Raw genomic sequence first — 6,333 nt, forward strand, 5'->3', positions numbered from 1 at the left:
TTTGGTATTCCGTGGCATCTTTAGTGTAATATGATGGAGTAGCCGGATGATGTATGTGCATCGACGCAGTTGCATGAGTTTATATGATTTGAGGCATGATAATATGATAATTGAGGTGTCTGAATATTGATTGCATTATTTGAGGCGTTGTTGACACCAGATTTTGGCACGGTCAATAACTTAATTAATATGGCCTCAAATGGAGAAGTGGTCTACATAAAAGAGTTTCCTATTGTCCATGTGAACATCTTTGAAGTTTGGGCCATCGCCTTTCGATCTCATCTCAAAGGCCGAAGTTGTGTTCGAAATACTGAGATTTTGTATTCAGAACACTATTCGGCTGATTACGGCCCCAACACTGCCTCATATGGAAAAACATTCTACAAGAATTGTCTTCGCCTCCTCGAAACGATCGATTTTGATATAAAAATCATCCAGATCTGATTTTGTATGCAAAAGTTAGAGCAATCAGAGTGCAGCCCTATCACGAGGCGAGATGTGGCGCCCCCCACCAGACGCATGCCTGATGGGTAGCGCGAGGGAATAGCCTGTTTTGCGCGACTGATTTGACCCTTAATAAGTCAAAAAAGTTCAACATGAAAGTTGTTCGTCTCGTTGAAACGGTCAAGATTGCTTTTGGGCTTGTTTCCATCCGAGCTCGTTTACCACCTTAAAAATTAACCGCAAGGTACAGCCAGTTTAAACCAAACAGTTTTGGAAAGTTCGGACAAAACCAATCCGAATTTGACCAAGGTTTTGGATGTGATTCCAAGCCTTTTCCTTGCATAGGAAGTCCAGCCGCCTCTTATATACCTAAGGGGTGACAGTCGATTGAACAACAACACACCATCGCAAAACACATATACTTTTTACCCTAGTTTTACACTCTCCCTGGTCCTTTCTCTCTCATTCTTCATTTGTTCTTCATGTTGAAGGGCAGCGATCCTCGAGGCTCTAGGGGTGGGCGAACGGGCCTAGGGAAGCCAATAGCCGCCGCGCGCCCTGACAGGGTCCCTCCCGGGCATGTGGGGTTTCGGGTCATCAAAAGCGCCCACGGGATTGCTTGCATACCTCGCTTCCGGTCGGGTCTCCTTCGATGTGAGCTGTGGTGCATCACCCTCGGCGTTGAAGGTACACGATGACATGTTCGTGTGTGGACACACTTTTTAGCGACTCCGCTGGGGACGAAAGATCCAGAATCATCATCTACCATGTCTAATCTCCCCAAGCCCTCAGAAGTTAGCGCTGATAACATCATTAAGCCCGGTCTTGATGAACTATCGGATGAACATTGCCAAGCCTACGAAGCACTCAAGAAACAACGTGAGGAGTATTTTGAGGCGCTCAAGAAGAAGCGCGAGGAGCAGGATTTGGAGGCTTTTCTTGCAAATTTTAAGAAGGACCGTCAACGTAACATTACTCCAGTTGGGAACGTCAATTTCCCTGCTCTCATTGATGAACAAGATGAAATCACTGTGAGTAAAGTTTTTTCTCCAGAGCAAGTGGCTGTGATTGAAAGTCTTGTTAGTAAGGGTAATGTGATGACATACAGTTCTTTTGTGGCAAATACCAATGCTAAGAAAAATATGCCTCCGTCTTCTAGTGGTATTGTTGGTATATCTGAAAACCCTAGCCCAACTTTACCTATTTTATCGCACCTCCTATACAACAACAATATAGTATGCCATTGAATTTTTAGCCTAGTCAAACCAACCAGCTTGTGGCTGCACCTACATATCCTAATCCTATTATGAGTGTGCCCAATTCAGCGTCAATGCCGTATCACTTTGTCACACCACCCATAGGCGCAAGCATGTTTGGTCTTCCGCCGAATTATGGTTCGGCGCCCATCCCACAAGTTGCACTACTAGCTAATACTCAGGTTTCTCCTATGTCATTGCCACAAACATCTTCATCTACCTCAGATCCAATTTTATCTAAATTAAGGGAGGATTTGCATAAGATGTTTCTAGAAACTTTCGGAAACGAGCCGAAAGTAAAGAGTTGTGTGTATCAAAAGCCTTATCCTGAATACTTTGATGCAGCTTTGTACCCTCAAGGTTATAAGGTTCCTGATTTTGTCAAAGTTAGTGGAGAGGGCACGAAAACAACATGGGAACATGTTAGTCAGTATCTAGAGCAGTTGGGTGAAGCAGGTTCCATAGAAGAATTGGAAGTGCGTTTATTTCCATTATCTTTAACTGGTACCGCATTTCCATGGTTTGCTGCTTTACCATATGGTTCAATTCTCTTATGGCCGCAATTAGAGCAAAAGTTTCATGATCACTTTTGTAGCGGCGATAATGAGCTTAAGTTGTCACATCTTACATCGGTTAGGCAAAAACATGATGAATCGGTCATTGATTATGTCAAGAGGTTTAGAGATATAAAAAAACCGATGTTATAGCTTGGTGATAACTGAAAGAGACTTGGCGGATCTTGTTCTTAATGGTTTAAAAACTCACATTAAAGAGAGGCTAGAAAGTTATGAGTTTTTGAATATTAACCAAGTCTTACAAAAAGCTTTGGCTCAAGAGAGTCGAAGTAAAGAGATTCATAGGTCTACAACCGATCGTCCTAGAATGCATATGGTTGAATACATAATGATAATTCAGACGATGATGTTGATGTCTATACTACTGAGTTTGTTTAGTTCTCAAAGGCCAAACCATATAGATGCAATGCTCTTAAGCTGATTCGCAAGAGTCATGATGAGGATATGAAGTTTACTTTTGATATCTAAGTGTGCTAAAAATTTTGATGCCCTCTTGCAAGATAAGATGATTAGAATATCACACACCATACCGCCGTTTGAGGAGCTAAAATGGCGTGCTTATTGCAAGTACCATAATTCATTTTCTCATGCTACTAACGATTGCAATGTTTTTTTATGACAGATACAATCGGCCATTAATGACGGACGATTCAATTTTGCTGAGATGCAAGTTGATAAACAACCCTTCCCGATAAACACCATGGACTTGAAAGGAAAGAAAATGTTGATTCGTCCTAGCATAGCCGAAACTGCTAATAAAGATAATGCTGTTATTGGTGTACCCAGGAAAGGCAAGGAAGGCGACAAAGTCTTGGGAAGAGAGGTTGTGCTTGATAAGCAACCCGATGGCAAGGAAGTATTGAAGATCACCATAAAAAAATCCTGCGCTCGGGGGGCAACCACAAGTACAAGAAGATACTCATGTTAAATTTATCATGCCCAAGAATTCAGAAGTTGGCAAGTGGGAAAAGAGTGAAGCTAAGCACAAGCGAATCAGGCCAACTTTTGATATGTTGCTATCCAAATATGCAAGTCAAGCGGCCGGTTCTAGCTCTAATCGGCCATCACATTCAAAGTGTTCAAGATTGCCTCCGGAGCAAGAGTTTCGATGATATGCAAGTCCATATGGGTCATGGGCACCGAAACCATGGATGTCGCAATCCTCCTATGCGCCATATTACATGAGAGGCTTCAGTGGAGGATGGGGGTAGCCCCCAATATGGCTCCTTATGCTTTTCATATGGGGCGGGCAGCACCTAGAAGTCCTGCTCGCGAGAGGCTTTATTATCCCACACAAGGCCATTTGAGCTATGGTGCTAATCGGCCAACAAAAATTTCTCCAAGCAAGGCCGACAAAAAAGTGTGGCGTGTTAAGTCACCTAATGCGGAAATTGCAGAATGCGACAAGCAAAAGGAGATCGAAAAGTTGGTTGTTGGTAATCTGGCTACTTCTAATGGTGAGATTGTTATTGTTCAGCAGGGTTCCATGGTTAATGATCATGAGGCAAGCACAAACAAGGCCAAACCAAGGGATCCCAAATATACTCAACCTACCTGGTGTCCTCCCGGTTTAACTAAGACCATGAAAAGGAGATTACAATGCATGAGGAACCACGAGAAGGTAGAGCACAAAGAGGAGAGGCAAATAGACGAATTGTTCAGGGAAATTCGGCCCATGGCACTCACAAAACAAGTGTGGAGGCCTAAACAAAAACAAAACACATATGCTTCTACATTAGCTGCAGCAACACCTTCACCATCGAAAGAGGATGATGCGACCCCTATTACATCGTCCACACCACCTGAAACATCCCCTTCAATTGAGGAAACTTTAAGCCCAATATACACATTCGGAGATGAAGATGAGATGGTGGATTATGAATCTACGCCGGTTCAGGAAGGTATGGATTGTTAATATGGTATATTACTTACCTGCCGAGTTTCGTGCTATAGATGAAGAAGGGAAGGTAGCCCGGCTAGATTTTGGTCCTAAGAATGCTATCTTCGAGAAGCCAAAAGAACCGGTGAAACACCTGAAGCCGTTGTACCTCAAAGGTCATATTAACAGATCATGGGTTGCTAGAATGCTCGTTGATGGTGGTGTCGTGGTAAATCTTATGCCCTACTCGGTCTTCAAGAAGTTGGGGTTAGATGATGATGCATTAATGAAGACCAATATGGTGCTTAATGGATTTGAGGGTAAAGAAAAGACAGAGGCCAAAGGTGTGATGTGCATGGAACTCACCGTGGGAAGTAAAACTTTGGCCACCACATTCTTCATCGCCGAGGTGCAAGGTAACTATAATGTTATATTAGGCCGCGATTGGGTCCATGCTAACCAATGTGTGCCATCTACCATGCATCAATTCTTAATACAATGGGTCAATGATGAGGTAGAAGTCATTCACACGGATAATCCGGCTTGTGTTGCTTTGGCCGATGCATCGGTGGATGGGAATCATCCCGATGTTACTTGCTGAACAGGGCGAGACCTCTTAGAGTTTGATTTCCTTAGTGCTACAAGGAACGGGTTCATTCCCATCTCTTTAAGTCGATTGGTGGTAATCGGTTACAAGGTATGGTGTGAACAAGAAGTTAAAATCAGTGGCCCATATAAAATTATCGCCCTAAGCATAAGCATAGCCGATACATAATTATTGTCCTGAGAAAAATAAATGGCCGATGGAGTGTTGACATCGTCCTTAGAAAAAGCATCGTGCAAGTTATTTTTCGGCACACAAGTTTGCCGAAAAACAGGGGGCATGTGTTGACACCAGATTTTGGCACGGTCAATAACTTAATTAATATGGCCTTAAATGGAGAAGTGGTCTACATAAAAGAGTTTCGTATTGTCCATATGAACATCTCTGAAGTTTGGGCCATCGCCATGTGATCTCATCTCGAAGGCCGAAGTTGTGTTCGAAATACTGAGATTTTGTATTCAGAACACTATTCGGCTGATTACACCCCCAAGATGGCCTCATATGGAAAACCATTCTACAGGAATTGTCTTTGTCTCATCGAAACAATCGATTTTGATATAAAAATCATTCAGATCCATGTTCGTATGCAAAAGTTAGAGCAATCGGAGTGCAGCCCTGTCACGAGGCAAGATGTGGCGCGCCCCACCAGACGCATGTCTGATGGGTAACGCGAGGGAATAGCCTGTTTTGCGCGACCAATTTGACCCTCAAGAAATCAAAAAACGTTCAACATGAAAGTTGTTTGTCTCGTCGAAACGGTCAATATTGCATTTGGGCTCATTTCCATCCGAGGTCGTTTACCACCTTAAAAATTAACCGCAAGGTACAGCCAGTTTAAACCGAATAGTTTTGAAAAGTTCAGAAAAACCAATCCGAATTTGACCAGGGTGTTGGACGTGATTCCAAGCCTTTTCCTTGCACGGGAAGTCCAGCTGCCTTTTATATACATAAGGGGTGACGGCCGATTGAATAACAACACACAATTGCAAAACACATCTACTTTTTACCCTAGTTTTACATCTTTCCCTGGTTCTTTCTCTCTCATTCTTCGTTCGTTCTTCGTGTTGAAGGGCAGCGATCCTCGAGGCTCTAGGGGCGGGCGAACCGGCCTAGGGCAGCCCATAGCCGCCGCGCGCCCTGACAGGGTCCCTCCCGGCCGTGTGGGGTTTCGGGTCATCAAAAGCGCCCGCCGGATTGCTTGCGTACCGCGCTTCCGGACAGGTCTTCTTCGACGTAAGCTGTGGTGCATCACCCTCGGCATTGGAGGTACACCATGATGTGTTCGTGTGCGAACAGGCGTAACCGGTCAGTGTCTACAAAAACATCTGGGTGTGTCCACATGCTTTTGAGGAGTCGAATTTGCAAAATCCGGCTGTAGATGCTCTAAGAAGAGGGATTTCCCCATGATCTATAACCCAATCCGTTTTGCGGGCCAAATAGCTCCAATCTCTACCGTAGGTGCCAAAGAAGACTTCAGTGGAGTGGAGGTGGGCGCCATCGCCACCTCACACTCCATTGAGTTGCTTGTGCGACTAATCCCAAGCGCCAGTGAGCAGGGGCGGAGACAGGGGGGCA

This window comes from Triticum dicoccoides, chromosome 3B (genome assembly GCF_002162155.2).
Source record: "Triticum dicoccoides isolate Atlit2015 ecotype Zavitan chromosome 3B, WEW_v2.0, whole genome shotgun sequence".
In the NCBI taxonomy this organism is placed as follows: Eukaryota; Viridiplantae; Streptophyta; class Magnoliopsida; order Poales; family Poaceae; genus Triticum; species Triticum dicoccoides.